At 38.9% G+C, this 16,344-nt stretch overlaps 1 protein-coding gene across 2 annotated transcripts in view; it reads left to right on the plus strand.

Annotated features, from left to right (window-relative positions):
• Window positions 1-16,344, plus strand: part of LOC111144616 (chondroitin sulfate N-acetylgalactosaminyltransferase 1) — a 323,544-nt gene that overhangs the window by 157,817 nt on the left and 149,383 nt on the right. Inside the window, exon 1 of one of the 2 annotated variants that reach the window (XM_022499003.1) lies at window positions 7,619-7,677. The exons of the other annotated variant lie outside the window; for it this stretch is intronic. The gene's annotated coding sequence lies outside the window, so the exon portion shown is untranslated. Of the gene's footprint in view, window positions 1-7,618; window positions 7,678-16,344 lie in introns of those variants that run through there. 2 annotated transcript variants of the gene reach the window in all.

The raw sequence follows: 16,344 nt of genomic DNA on the forward strand, positions 1-16,344 counted from the left end.
AGGAATGGATGCCATCTGCTGACGGAACCAGTTTAGTACGAACTTTCTTATTGCTTTTTCTTCTTCCTTCTGTGTATCCCAGCACCTGAGGGGATCAGCAGCTGTAAAGAAGAAAGCCTGATCCACCCCCCTCCTCAAGACTACATGTCTGAATCCAGCCTAGCCCTGGAAATGGGGGATAGAATCTAAGTCAGATTTGGAGTATGAATTATTAAAAGGGATTGGGAAAGGGGCACCAGGGTGGCTCAGTTGTCAGAGCACCTGACTCTTGAATTCAGCATAGGTCATGATCTCAGGGTTGTGAGATCGAGCCCCACATTAGGCTCCATGCCCAGTGTGGAGCCTGCTTAAGATTCTCTCTCTCTTCTTCTCCCTCTGCCCCCTTCCCCACTTCTTAAAAAAAACAAAAAGGGATTGGGAAGTCTAATCTCTGAATTAAGATGGTTTTGTGACTCTTAGTGAGGTAGGAGTGAGCAGAGAGGATCTGGCCATTGTCCAGATTTTCATCAGGAGCAAGGGAGGTCCACCTCCCCCTGATCGATTTTTAAAAGGGCTGAGGGAGTTTTGTTTTGATCCCATTCTTTAGTTGTGCTTGTTCAACGTACTAGTTGCCCAGGCGGCCAGCGTTGGACTGAAGGAGTGGGTAAGGGCTAATTTGCTGGGTCTGGCTAGGTGAAAAGAGGATGGACCAAGCTGACTTCGTCTTTTTCATGTCTTGAAATCAAAGTAAAACCTCAGAACACTGATGCGGTAGGAGTGCATTCTGTTCCATGACCTGCTGGTGGGAGGTGCAAACCTGCTTTTTGTTCATTTCATCCCGCGTCCTCTGTGTATTCCTCATTTAGGGTCATTTCCACAGGCTGTAACAGATACAATTTTGATTTTAAATCCCTTGAATTGTCTTCTTGCTTTCTATTTTTTTAAAAAAACATTTTATTTATTTATTTGACAGAGAGAGACAGCAAGAGAGGGAACACAAGCAGAGGGAATGGGAGAGGGAGAAACAGGCTCCCCACTGAGAGGGGAGCCCAATTCTGGGCTTGATCCCAGGACCCTGGGATCACGACCCCAGCTGAAGGCAGACACTTAACGACTGAGCCACCTAGTGCACCTGTCTTCTTGCTTTGTAAATATGATTTTTAGGACCATGGCAGTTTTCTAGAGAAAGTACTCCACTGTATCTCATTTCAAGTTGCCTATGTTAACCTGGACAGAATGAAACATAGTGTCATTCGTTAGTTATGCATGTCCCTGAAAAACCCTAGTGTGCATTTGTCATAAATGACCTCAAACAATAAAACGTTATGTTGTGTAAACATTTAAGAGCTCTTAGACGTGTTGTTTTTAGCATTTGCTACCCAGTTTCCTTCCTTTGCTTAGGAAGTGTGCTTTGCAACTTTGGCAACTGAGATTATCCACCCGAAGGGTAAAATTGTTTATTTGTAGTTGGATAAATACAATTAATGTGACCTGTTGAAATAATATATTGTATTGAATTAATATAATATATCCATTGAATTATATTATATATTATAATAATGCAATAATATATTATAAATATACTTAATAATACAATAAATATATTAATAACATATTAATGTATTATAAATTAATATATAAATAATATATAATAAATATATTTATAATATAAAATATATTGTATATTATAAATTTATTTATAATATATTATTACATTATTATAATATATATAAAATATACATAATATTATATTTATATATTCTATTATATATAATTGAAATAAAATAACATATTGAATTAAAACTTGTTCTTTGTGAGTAATACATATATATAAGTGATTCTTTTGCTGACCAAAGAAGACTGTGTCCTTTTGATGTTTGGGTCTTAATCATCAGTAAGGCTCTTTCCCAGAAGGGATTCTTGAATCTTCTTGCTTTTTTTTTTTTTCTTTTCCTTTCTTGACTTCCTGTGTTAACCTCTTCTGAAAATTACTGAGATTTTTCTCTTAGAATCAGTGGTAAGCCTAAAATGCTACTCTTCTTTCACTGCATCATAGCTATGAAGAATGACAAGAAAGGAGAAAATTAATGGCATGAATTTAAAAGTTTTTATCTCTTTCATCAGGGAAGGTAAAATTTTATAGATAGGTAAACATTTACGTCTTCTGGGAAACGGCTCTACAATTCAATGACGGTGGGGAGATGAACTCTAAAATTAAAAAAGCATGTGAACATATGATTATTATTTTAAGGGGAAGTATTTCTATTCTTATTGCTGCTGTTTATGAAGAAAACACTTGATGGTAGATGATTTATCTAGCCATTTAAAATATGAAATTACAATGTGACATATGATGATAACTGTGTTCCCATTCAGGTGGGAAGTCAACTAAAGGGAAAAATAATGTAATGACTTGTTTGTTGGTGAAAATAAAGCAAGCAGTTTTAATCTAAATACTTTGAAATGAATCCAATTTATCAGAAAACTTACAGTATTTTCATCCAAGATATTCAGATATCTTGTAAATTAGCTTTTCAGGCTGCCATTGTCTGGTAGCAAAAAGAACAAAGGTTTCTATTCCTACTTTGCTGATGGACTGTAGGTTTGCTTTAAAGCTCTCTAAAAAGTCAGTGGCTAAAATAGCTGAAGCCATTTTCCATGGGCTTCCACTGTGAAGCTGAAGGTAATACATTTCTCTGTGGCTTTTCAATAGGATTTTTTTCAGATAGTGCTAATTTTCATCTGGCGTTACTTAAAAAAAAAACAAAACAAAAACTTTTTCCTGTTTTAATCATTAACTTAAAATATGTTTATTACTTTTTTGCATATATATTGAGTTTTACTCACTGGGCCAGTATTAAAATTTACCGGAACACTGGAAATATTTCCTATCTGGGAGAGGGAGGGGTTTGGTAAGAAATGAAACTACTCCTACAAAATAAGAATATGCCTCAGTGTTCGGTCCTTGTAGTAGTGCAAATCCATATTAGCCACAGGAGTCTGAAGAAAGATGGCAGCTGACAGTGACTTCCCCTGGTTCTGATTTCTGACTGCTCTCAGGAGCTTTTTGTACTTGTGCCATGTAGACAGACACCAGACTTATGTCAGTAATAATTCTCAAGTGCTTCTCATGCTAGAATTCCATGCCTGCATAACAGACATTTAGCTAGGGACTGGCTCATGTAAGACAGAGGGTTTAGCAGATGAGAGTCTTATGCATATCAAATGTAGAGCTTCAAGAATCAGAGACATCTCTGTACATGTCTTATTAAATTACTGGAAACCTCAGGGATTGTGTGAGCTACAGCCTTAAACCCTGCCATGAAGTTCGAAGTACTGCTCATTTCTGTGCCTGTCCTCATTACCTCTTGCTCTTTGTTTATGTCTAGATTTTGATTAGGGCTCCTTTTAGATGTTAATGAGGAACAAACTGTTGAGACAGACAGTATGTGTCTGTGTAGGGGAGATAAGTGCTGTTCCCCATTTGATTGGTTGGTGTCTTTTCAAGTGTTCAGACATTCAAATTATAGCCAACAGCAATGATATGCTTAAAGAAAATGGGCTTCCCTTAATTAAAATGATTAAAACAAATACTAAGCATTGGAAAACAGCCAACTTTTTTTTCTTGTTTACCTTTTTAATAAGGCATAATTTATGTAAACACATACAAGGTACACAAATAAGTGTAGAGCTCATTGAAGTTTACATATGAATATAGCTGTATAATCACTTCCCAGATCAGTATTTAGAACACATCTAGCCCTCCAAAAGGCTTCCTATCTACCCCTCTTTCACAGATAATACCTCCTCCCCACAAAATAACCACTATTTGGACCTCTCTCTGATCTAATCCAACATCTGGGATGAGTTTCGCCTGGTTTTGAACTTCACATAAATGGCATGATAAGATGTTGTGTCTGTGAGATTGATTATATGCTGCTGCGTATAGCAGTGGTGTTCTTTTTTGGTGTTGGGTAATATTCTATTGTATGACTATACTACAATTTATCAATTCTACTGTTGATGGACGATTTTGTGTTCTCTAATTTTTGGCTATTACAAACAAAGCTTCCCTATGAATAAATATCCTTGTATGTGTTTTCTGGGGGATATCAGTTCTTGAATTACTGGGTCATAGGGCAGGCCTATGTTTATCTCTAGAATACACTAATCAACAGTTTTCCAAATTGGTTGTTCCAGTTTAGACTCCCACCAGCAATGGATGCCAGTTCCAGTTGCTTCACATCATTGGCAACACTTGGTATTGTCAGCAACCAACTTAAAATTTAAAAAAAAAAAAAAAAAGCTAGCTCTAGTTTAAAAATGCAATTTTTATATCCCTCAGAACTCAGTTAGTTGTTTTGAAATGAATTTTTAATTCACCAAGTGATACTACTCAGTGCCTGCTGGGTTCAGAGTGCTTTCTTTGTGCTCTGGGGTCTGTAAGAGAATTAAACTCAACCCCTGCTTTTATGGGTTTACCATAGCCCACTAGGGTGCTATAGAGAACAGGTCATCAGCAGTGCAAGTCAGGGTATGAAAAAGTACCATCATCAATAGTCTCTTCAACACGTCTTGATAGCAGAACTGTGTCCTCAGCTAAATTTTCAGATGCATTTGCTTTTTCTAGTGTCTTCTCTGTCTTCTCACTTTTCCTGTAACACTGCAGTGTCATTAGCTCTGCACTTTCCAGGATACCTTGCTGTGCCAGCCCATCTGGCTAATGGTGCGCCGTGTACTCTGGATCTGTCTCCCTCAAAGTACTCTGCCTTCCCCCTCTCTGTTATCAGAAGATTCTCCCACATCTTGCTTGTGAGTCAGGGAAATTAAGTTTGGTGTTAAAACTGGATAGTGGTAGCTTTATGTTACCTACTCTAAGAAGTGTTTTCCTTTTGAAAATGGATTCCAGGTGACATAGTGTCTTAGCTCAAAGGAATTAACCACTGATGCTTGGACTTTTGATGTTTTCAGGCTAATGGAAAATTTTGAGAAGTGTACTTGATAAATTTCACATTAAGGGAAGCTGTCTATTCCATCTACATTTAAAGGAGGCTTCAACAAGGGAATGACTTAAAAAACAAGGCAGAAATTCTAAATAATTCCTGTGCAAGGATGAATTGACCCTGGTTGTATCCATCGGTTTGGACCACTTACTCTAAATTGATTGGCCAAGTGCTGATGTGCTGAAGTTTTATAAATACCCAGAAAATGCCAAGTTTTATAAATATCCAGAAAATACCACCTTAGATCTTACATTGTAACAACTTTTCTATATCCTTATTATAACATTAAAGGACTTAATGGCTTTTTGTTTTTCACTGTTATTAGAGTAATAGTGTGGAAATTCAAATGTCTCTTCAATGTTTGGTTAAGACATGGGATAATGACAAGAATTCCAGTCTACCCCCAGAACCTATATTGCACTCTCTGATCAGAATTCTTATATGACATATCAGGATAGCTCTAGATTTCAAAAAGCATTGTTTGGGGGTACCCGGGTGGCTCAGTCAGTTAAGTGTCCTACTCTTGATTTCAGCTCAGGTCGTGATCTCAGGGTCATGAGATTGAGCCCTGTAGAAACTGCTTAAGATTCTTTCTTTCTGTCTCTCCCTCTGTCTTCCCTGCTCCCAACCCTGCTCATGTGCATGCTCTCCTTCTGTCTCAAAAAACAACCCCCCCCCACAAAAACGCCTGAAAGCACTGGTTGGATGAGAAGATATGGTGATAATTGTATTCAGTTGATTTTTCTTTCATTTGTTTCTTTCATTTGTTAAAACCTATCCATACACCTGAGTTACTTTTAGAAAACCCTGTCTTATTGTGTAATTTTCCTAGTTACTGGTTTTACACATCTTTTCTTAAATCTATTTCTAGGTACTTTTGTATTTTAGATAATATAGACAATGCTATCTTATTTTTTAATATTTTCTAACTGTTTTTGCTGGTAGATTGAAATACAATTGATTTTTCCATACTGAGTTTTTTTATCTAGCAACCTTGTTAAGTGCCCCTTTTATTGTTATATTTTATCTGTGTTTTCTTCTGGCCTTTTTAGAGATATAATCACACATCAGTAAATAATGACTATTTCATTTCTTCTTTGCAATTCCTTATAATGTTTCTTTCTTTCTTTTTTTTTTCTTTTTCTTTTTCCTTTTTTGGGCACTACTGTACAGGCTTGGATCTTGAGTACAGTGTTGAAGGGAGTAGTCATCCTTATCTTACTCCTGATCCCAAAGGGAACACTTTTAACATTTCACTAGGAAGTATGATGCCTGTGGTGGGATTTTATAAATACCAAGATTAAAAAAGTTGCCTCTTATTCTGGTTGTTAAAAGTTTTGGTCCTGATGGACACACTTTCTCTTTGTCTGTCGTATTCTTTAATGGGAAGATGGCAGTACTGACCCACGCTCATTAAGGCCTGATGTTTTAGATTGTTTGATATTACCTGGGATGGGTTCCAGGCAGATCCTTTCACTCCTTGTCTTGGCTGATTGATGCTGAAGAATTGATGTTTACTGTTCCCTAAGGCTTCCTTTTTGTGCTGGTAGAAATTTGGTTCTGAGCAAAGAAGGACTGGCTTCTTACCATCACAGTACATAATTTTGGGGTTTTGTTTGTAATTTTTTTCCTATATCAAGCTGAGGGTTGAGACTGTTGAGTTGTAACAGTCTGTCGTCCAACCCCATATTGCACATTAGCCTTAAAGGTGACCAGATGTTTGCATGTCATCAGAGAAGATTCACCCCTGTTCCTGGAAAAAGAACAGACTATGGGTGAATTGAAAATGTCATTCTCACCCTTCTGTGGGCACCTCATTGCTGTGCAAAGGGTTCTGAGCCAGAATGGAGATACCTGAGATCCAAATAGCTCTCATGCTAAGGGCCTCACTCTTGCAAGCCTTTGTGTTTCCTTTCTTAGAAGGAGAGTTCATAGTAACTATTCTTCAAAGGGCTATTTTTGCGTAAAGACTATAGATCTTTGAATGGTAGTCCATTATCATCCTTTTCCTCATTATCTCTATAAGGATTCCTGTAAGAATTTTCATCTTATCTTTCCAGATGGGAAATTATCTTACAGAAACAGCAAGTTGAGTAGCTTTAAATCCTAATGAGAATGGAGAGCTGTGATGTAGATCTGTCTTGCAAAATGGAGATTGAGTATATTTCAATTATACGTATTTAAAATGTGGATGTTAAAGAAATGTATTTACCTTGAAACAAAAATTTGTTTTTGGTAGAGGTCATATTTCTCGTGCCATGCTCTCATAAGGTCTAGCATATATTAATTCAGTGAAGTGTATATTAGTTTCCTGGGGCTGTTGTAACAAATGACTGCAGACTAGGAGATCTAAAACTGTAGAAATTCATTCTCTCACAGTTCTGGGGGCCAGAGGTCTAAAATCAAGGTGTCAACAGGGCTGTGCTCACTCTGAAGGAGAATCCCAGAGAAGGTTCCAGGCAGAATCCATTTCTTGCCTCTTGTAGCTTCTAGAAGTTCTGGGCATTCATCGGCTTTTGCCCACATCACTCCAGGCTTCGCCTCCTTGATCACATTGCCTTTCCTTCTTTTATGTCAGCATTTGCTCTTTCTCTCTCTTGAAGGCTACATGGGATTGCATTTAGGACCTACCCAGACAATCCAGGATAAGCTCTTCCTCGGGAGATCATTAACGTCGCATCTTTTGCCACAGAAGGTAATATTCACTCTCTGTGCATGTGAGGTAGAGTTCAGAGATCCTGCGGATTAGGATGTGGATGCGTCTTTTTGGAGATCATCATTCAGCTCATTAAAAGTAGAAGTTACTTTTTGATCATGATTATTCTCTCCCTATCACTAGAAATGGGCACCTAAAGACTAGATCAGCCTTGTATTTCTTTAAAGTGTGAATAGAGGTGCCTCTACTTTTAGTATCCAAAAAGTGGAGCTAGAGAAAATAATATTTGAGTATCTCTCATTTATCCTTTGGGCTTCCTGTTTATTTTCACTGAAACCGATTATTAGAGAAACTTGAGTTTGAAAGATATCTCTAATGACCTGATTATATGCACGAGTGCCATAAATATAGGTTAAAAGATTGAATTTTAAAATTTTACATGATGTCGAAGAATGTAGTGGTCATAGTCTGGCAAGAAAGCAGTAATGCTAGGTTACCTAGACAGGTGACGGTGTACATCAGAGAAGAATGAAAGGATGCTTTATTTTAAATTTCCTCGTTCTGAGAATCAGCTAGACTGGTCGTCTTGTTGTATGATGTTTACCAACTTTAGAACTGTTCTGAAAGTTGGATTTTAGTCTTTAGAGCAGCTTTAATTTTATTCTCTCTATATAGGTTAAGGAAAGGATATTTACAGTAAGCATGACCATAACCTTTCAAGCTGAGCCAAATTTGTAATGTAATGGTTATTTTTAGTTCCTGAAATGGAATGGATTCATCGAGGTCCTCCTGCGTGCACAGCACAGCTCAGCATGATAGATGGAGGTGACCTGCGTATGTTCCCTTGCTTATCACTTATTTATTCCACAAATATTTACTGAATGCCTGCTGTGTGCTAGGTGCTGTTCTAGGAGCTTGGGAGTCTGTGATGAACAACACAGATAAGGATTTTACTTTCATGGAGTTTCTGTTCCAGTGAATTGATATTTCAGAAATTGATGTTTCTGATGAGTTCGGATAGGTGTGAAGGAGTAAACATTACAGGGAGGGCTAGAGAAGGTGCAGAAACAGACAGGGTGGTAGAAACACCTCTTGCACAGGCCCCCAGGAAAGAATGGGTTCCATATCTTTGAGGAACAAAAAACAATGCACAGTAGGTGAGGGGTCTGTGGGAGGGAGATGAGGTTGGAAGGAGTTAGGGTCAGTCACCTAGTTCTGTGGTTCTTAGCCCCAGGCTTCATGTTCAGAATGTCTGCAGGAGCTCAAAAACTTACCTGGCTCTCACCCCAGCCAAATTAAACTGGCATCTCTTTTGTTGTTGCTGTTGTTTTGTTTTACTTTGTTCCCAAGGGGATTGTAATCTATTATGCAGCCAACAGGGTACTTCAGGCTTTTGAAAAGGTAAGGAATTTTATCTTAAAATCAATGGATTATCAGTGGAGTCCTTTAACAAAGGCAACCATAGGTTTGGCTTTATGTTTTTAAAAGGTCTCTCGGCTTCTTTTGTGGCAAAGGGGTTAGAAGAGCAGTGGTGGGGGTGGGGGCACAAAACAAGGCGGGTCCTCAGGAGGGTGCCCTGACCCCGGGGTGGGGCTGAAGAGAAGTGCTCAGCTGGGCCACATTCTGGAGAGGGCACTGACAGGGCTGTGGAGAGATTGCCTCAGGCCGGGAGAGAAAGCAAGCATCACATGGGACTCCTAGCGTTTTTCGTCTGAGGGACCAGGTGGAGGGTAGATCCATACACTGAGACAGGGAAGCCGAGCTTGGGGAGGAAAATTAAGTTTGGCAGTAGATGTGCTACTTCAAAATGCTTTAAGCAAAGTTTCAGTGTAGGCTTGTGGGTGCACGGAACACAGAAGGGTCCCATCAGGACGGGAAGTTTTCAGCAGAAGCCGTGTTCCTGGAAGGAGCAGGTATAGGGTGAGTAGAGCTGCGGAGACACACCCAGGGTTCCAAAGTGGCCATGGTGTGCCACTCAGGCGGGAGGGTGGGGAGGACACTGTGGTAGGAGGCCTGGGCGTGGGGAGCCGTGTGGCCAGGGAAGAGGCTGAGAAGGTAGGTTGGACAGAATGGTTCATGTCTCTAGGAGTCACTGGGAGTCAGTGAGTATGTGTGAGGTATACACGTTCTAAGCAGACTTGTGTGATTAGGAGGCTTGGTCCAGGGACCCTAAGGCTTGGATTAAAGGAATTCAGTGGAGGGGTAGGGAGAGCACTTAGGAGGCTGCCATGCTGGGTCACTGTAGAGCCCACAAATTAGGATCTGATGTAGGGCCGTGGCTGGGGGAATGGCAGAGAGCAGATGGAGTTAAGGGAGAGTCTGGTGATGACTGGCCTGGGCACTTGGGGTGGTGCATGGGGAGACTGGGCTTTTAGAGAGCCAGGGCAGAGGTGACACCTGGTCATCTGTGACTTACCGGTTGCCTCTGTATGCTGCAAATGATTTTGTTTTTGTGCTTCTAGGTCATTACTATTCTTTGGAAAAGGGACATTCAAAATATTTTGTGTGTGTGTATGAGCCTAAATCATTGGTATGAAGGGAGCAAGGAAACCTAATTAGAGAACGTACTTGGGATGTCCATGAATGTCATTTTCAAAGTTGCAGATCGCATGAAACGTGTTACGTGTTAGCAGCTAAGTTCCACGGGGGTCCCACCATTGGACTGGGCTGTGGGAGGACAGCAGGGTTCAGGGAGTGACCAGCCGTGTTCATCCCTGACAGCTCTGGTTTCCCGGGTGAGACCTCAGCGTAGGCCTGGGACCAGCTCTAGCAAGAGGGGCAAAAGGAGCTCAGGAGAGCAGAGGCCTTGGAGTAGAGGAGGAAGGGAGGGTGAAGATACTCTCGGGGTCAGGAGTGGGAAATGTGGAAATTAGGGGGCCTTGTGCTGGAGGAGCGACCTCTCCTCATCCCACTGGGCTAGGGCCTTCCCTTCCCTGCCCCCTTGGCCCCTGCTGGTTTCTCTTCTCCCGGCAGCTCTCCGGCGCTGGCTTGGGCCTTCCTTACCCTGTTGGCTCACCGGAAGCAGAAGTAGCTTCACAGTGAGCTCTTTTTGCTCGTGACCTTGTGACAGTTTCTACTAACAAGGCAAACGGGGTTGAGTCCTTCTCTCTTGTGCTCCCTGCCCTTCCTCCCGCTCTTCTGTTTGCCATTGTGAAGGAAGAAGAGGCCGCGCACGTACCCGAATGCCGGACCCCAGCACAGTGGAGTGGAGCGCCCTTCAGCAGCGCTTGGGCTGAATTCTTTCCCGGGCTCTGTGTTACAGCGGGGGGAGCCCAGTGGGGCTGAGAAGAGCGTTCTCCACAGAGTGTTCTCCACTCTTATCTTCAGTCTGAATCTTCTCATTCTCCAGTCTTACTGTGCTTGTTTATGATAGCCTTTATCCACTGTATCCCGAAACCTAGCTCTAAAATTTACATATTTATTTTCAGTCATTTTTATTACAAAATAAAACAGATGTGCAGAAGAAGCCCATAGACTGCAGTTGTATAGGTTAATGAATAATTAGAAAAGAAACACCTGTGGAAGCCAGCACACTGCCAACCTACCTGAAGCCTCCTGTGGTCGCTTCTGGAATCACATCTCTTCCTCCTCCCCCAGGTAACCACTCTTCTTGTTTTTATGACAGTTTTGTTACTTTAAAAAGGAATCTCGCCAGTCTGTACACATTATCACTTGGTTTTGCTTGGTTTCAAATCCTCTGTAAATGGAGTCAGATGTACATCTTCTTCTTCTGTGTCTTGCTTCTTTGTTCCACATTCGGTTTCCAAGATGCATTTATTTTGTTGTGCCTAACTATAGATCAGTACATTCGGCTGCCATATAGTATTTTGTTGAATGGTGATATGACGTTGTGTTTTTCCACTCCTTTTTTTTTTTTTTTTTTTTTTTTTTTTTTTTTTTGAGGATTTGATTTATTTATTTGACACAGAGAGAGATCACAAATAGGCAGAGAGGCAGGCAGGGGGTGGTGGGGAAGCAGGCTCCCTGCTGAGCAGAAAGCCCCAATGCGGGGCTGGATCCCAGGACCCTGAGATAATGACCTGAGCCGAAGGCAGAGGCTTAACCCACTGAGCCACCCAGGCGCCCCGTGTTTTTCCACTTCTTAAGGTTGGTAACAGTTTGGGGACTACAGAAGACACAGGGGTGAGCATTCTTATGCCTGCATCCCGGTGCGTGTTAGCATGACTTTCTCTTTCAGCCTAAGAAGGGGACGCGCTGGCTCATGGGATATGCTTCTCTTTACCTCCGTTGCGTTTCAGAATTTACATATATCCTTGTCAACACTTAGTATTGTCATACCATTTTTTTTTTCTAAACCAGGGTGTGTATTCTTATCTCTTTGTGTTTTACATGGCTTTTCTCTGTTTACCAGTGAGGTTGGTCACCTTTTCATGTATTTATGACCATATGGATTTCCTCTTTTTTGTGAAGTGGACCATTTTTGTTTTGTGTTGTCGACCACCTTTGAATTGATTGCTGAGTTCCTTACACATTCTGGATCCTAGTCTTCTGTTAGTTATACATAGAGCTAATCTCTTCTCTCATTATGTGGCTTTTCTAACTCTCCTATGGTGTTTCTTGATAAACAAAAAATAAAACATTTAGTATAGTCAAATTTATAAATCATTTCCTTTATGGCTTGTGCTTTTTGTACCTTGTTTAAGGTACCCTTCCCTATCCCAAGGTCATGAAGATATTTTCTTTCTTTTTCCTTTTTGCTTTTTGACCCTTTTCATCCATTACTCTCACCCCCTGCCCCCACCTCTGGCAGCCACAGTCTGTTCTCTGTCATGGTGAGCTTGGTTTTTGTACTTTTGTTTTATGTTTATATATCACAATGTCTCCATCCATTCATCTATTGATGACTATTTAGGTTGTTCCCATATTTTGGCAATTATGAACATTGCTGTAATGAACATGGGGGTCCATATATCTTTTTGAGTTAGATTTTTTTCTTTTTCAGATAAATACCCACAAATAGAATTGCTGGATCATGTGATAGTCTATTTTTAATACTTTGAGGAACCTCTGTACTGTTTTCCATAGTGGCTGTACAATTGGCTGTACCAATTTACATTCCCATCAGTAGCACACAAGGGTTCCCCTTTCTCCACTGCTCACGAACACTTGTTATTTCTTATTTGTTTTTTTAAAATTTTTTTATTTTTGCCATTCTGACAGGTGTGAGGTGATATCTCATTGTGATTTGATTTTCAGTTTCCTGATGGTTAATGATGCTGAGCATTTTTTCATGTGCTTGTTAACTATCTGTATCTTCTTTGGAAAAATGTCTATTCAGGTCTTTTGACCTTTGTAAAATTGGATTGTTTGGGCATTGTTTTCTTTTTTTTTTGCTACTGAGTTGTAAGAGTCCTCTGTATAATTTGGATATTAGCCCCACATCAGGTGTGTAATTTGCAAGTATTTACTCCCATTCTATAGGTTGCCTTTTGATTTTGTTTATGGTTTTCTTTGCTGTTCAGAAGCTTTTAGTAAAATATAGTCCCACTTAATTTATTTTTGCTTCTATTGCTTTTGCTTTTAGTGTCAGATTTAAAAAATCATTGCCAGGAACTATGTCTGGGGGGAGCTTACCTAGAAGTTTTATGGTTTTAGGTCTTGCATTCAAGTTTTTAATCCATTTTGAGTTAATATTTATGTGTGGTGTAAGTTAGGGATCCAGTTTCATTCTTTCACATGTGGCTGTCCAGTTTTCCCAGTACCATTTGTTGAAGAGGCTGTCATTTCCCCATCCTGTGTTCTTGGCTTCTTTTCATAAATAAATCAACATATGCGTGTGTGGGTTTATTTCTGAGCTCTCTTCTATTCTATTCCATTGATCTCTGTGTCTGTTTTTAATGCTGACACTTTTTTAATGCTATACTTTTCTGATGACAGTAGCTCTGTAATTTAGTTTGAAATCAAGGAATGAGGATATTTTCTATATTAAATACTATATTTAATGTATTTTCTGTATTAAATTTAATAAATCAATTTAATATATTTTCTGTATTAAATGACTTTCTATATTAAATTTAGCCTTTCATATTTGTCTCTGAAATTAATTTATGTGTGTGATGTGAGATAAAGATCACAACTAATTTCTTTTGTATGGCTATACAGTCATCCCAGCTTCATTTATTGAAAAGACTATTGTTTCTACGTCTGTGAGGCATCACCTATCCTTCTGAGTGTGAGTCAGTTTCTGAGCATTCTAGTATATTCTGTTGGTCTATTTTATGCCTATACCACACTGGTTTAATTTAAAAAAATATTCTGATATCTGACAGGGCACTCTTGTTCTTTGAGAGAATTATGACTTGTCTGAGCCCTTTACATTTCCATGTAAAAGATTTCATAGCACCCAAATAAAGTTTGGGATTTCATTTGGTGGGACTGCATTGATTCTATGAACTAATTTGGAGACAACAGATATCTTTACACTACTGAGTCTTTCTCTAAGTCTTTTTAAATGTTTTAATAAAAGTCTTAATAATTTTTCCCCCAGATCCTCAGAAGTCTTACATATCTTTTGTTAGATTTGTAGCTAGGCACCTGGTATTTTTTATATTATTGCAAGTATTACCTTTTTATGCTGCTATATAGAAATGTACTTGATTTTTTCTACATAGCTGATTTTCTGCATCAGAGAACTCTCCTATTCTAACAGCTTGTCTATAAATACCTTTGGATAGTCTACAAACATAATCATGTCATTTGTGAATAATGATATCTTTGTTTCTTCCTTTCCAGTCCTTGTACCGTTTATTTATTTATGCATATCATCCTGGCTAGGCCTCCAGTTTTCTGTGGAATAGAAGAGCTGAAGGTGATCATCCTTGCCTTCTAATATCATAGGGAAATTCTCTGCATTTAGTATGACATTTCCCGAAGGATTTTTTTGGTGGGAGCAGTAGATAATCTAATAAAGGGAAAGAAGTCATTTTCTATTCCAGCTTTCCTTGGGGTTTGAAATCATGAATATTGAATATTATTAAATATATTTTCTGCATTTATTAAGATGATCATATGATTTTTCTGTTTAGACTGTTAATGTAAGAAATTAAGTTCCTGATTTCAGCATGTTAAAACAACTTATTACTTGGGATAAAATCAACTTGATATTTTATATATTACTGGATTCAGTTTGCTAAAATTTTGAGTGTGGTTTTTGTGTTTGTTCATGGAAGAGGTTAGTTTGTTATTTTCCTTTTTCTTACTATCTTTAGTGTTAAAATACAGCATTGAAATATTTAATTTCATTCTGAAGTTCCTTGAGGAATAAAAATTTAAGTTTTTTTGATCTGAAAGGCACCATTGCATGAAACAGCTATTTACCCATGCATGTTGTTCAAGGAATATCAAATATTTGGAAAGTGATTTCTTCTGGAAAATTTCAAATCCTGTACAGAATGTTCTAGTTTGGTGAATAATGAGAAAATTCCTTTATGTAAATTGTTTCATGGAAAAAAGAGTTAAGAATGTTGGTGACATGTATGTAATGTCCTCATCCTTTGATAAAATAATTTTTAGATAACTAGATTTAAAATTTGTTCATTATTCCATTTCAATCTCTAAATGAAGTGTCAGTATAGAAAGAGTTTTTCTTGCCTTGGATAACCATGACACTGATAATTTGAGAATTGAATCCATAATTGAGTAGTTAATTTGCTAAAAATAGTTTTCATTTTTAGAAGCTAAAGACAAGTATTGCAAGTTAAATAAAATCTATGTAAAAGCCACATGATGTAATATAATTTTGATTGATGTTAATATTCTCAATCATATGCATTCCTTTTTCTGCATTAACATTTCTTTATTTCAAGAGTATTCAGAAACCACTTGGAAATCCTGATAATATAACTTGCTTATACAGGGATGTTGGATCCCTAATTATAAAAACTCAATTTTCTGGGATCCCTGGGTGGCTCAGTTGGTTAAGCATCTGCCTTCAGCTCAGGTCATGATCCCAGGGTTCTAGGATCGAGTCCTGCCTTGGGCTTCCTGCTCAGTGGGAGGTCTGCTTCTCCCTCTCCCTCTGCCTCTCCCCCAGCTCATGCTCGTTGTCTCTCAAATAAATAAACAAAATCTTTAAAAACAAAAAACAACAACAAAACCCCCCAAATTTCTGAGAGAGTGGTGGAAAGGGAAGAGTCAAGTAATCAGCCTGAGGGCAGGGTTCCTACCTCACAGGAGTGGGCTGTTTAGTTAAGTACATACATATATATGTATATTTTAGTAGTTATACACCTGAGCTATTAATATCACTTACAGCAAACATGACTTATACTCATGAAATGGTAGCTTTCCATTTGTATTGGTGATAAGCTAAGAGTTTTAGAATGTGAGGAGACATTAGCAACCATGGAATATAATTTCCTTGTCCCAGAGTTGAGACCAGTGACTTTGCCTAAGATCAGAAAGGCATTTATTGGGATGCCTGGATGGCTCAGTCGGTTAAGTGTCTGCCTTCAGCTCAGGTCACGATCCCGGGGTCCTGGGAACAAGTCCCGCATCAGGCTCCCTGCTCGGCCGAGCTTCTCCCTCTGCCTGCTGCTCCCTTGCTTGTGGTAGCTCACTCTCACTCTTAGACAAATAAATAAAATATTTAAAAAAAAGAAAGGCATTTATTATTAGAGTTGAGACTACATTTTCTTTATTCATTCCTTTATTCAGCACAAGTTTATTGAAAACCTGGTATGTGTG

Source organism: Enhydra lutris, unplaced genomic scaffold (assembly GCF_002288905.1).
Source record: "Enhydra lutris kenyoni isolate GAN:26980312 unplaced genomic scaffold, ASM228890v2 scaffoldscaffold11, whole genome shotgun sequence".
NCBI classification, from domain to species: Eukaryota; Metazoa; Chordata; class Mammalia; order Carnivora; family Mustelidae; genus Enhydra; species Enhydra lutris.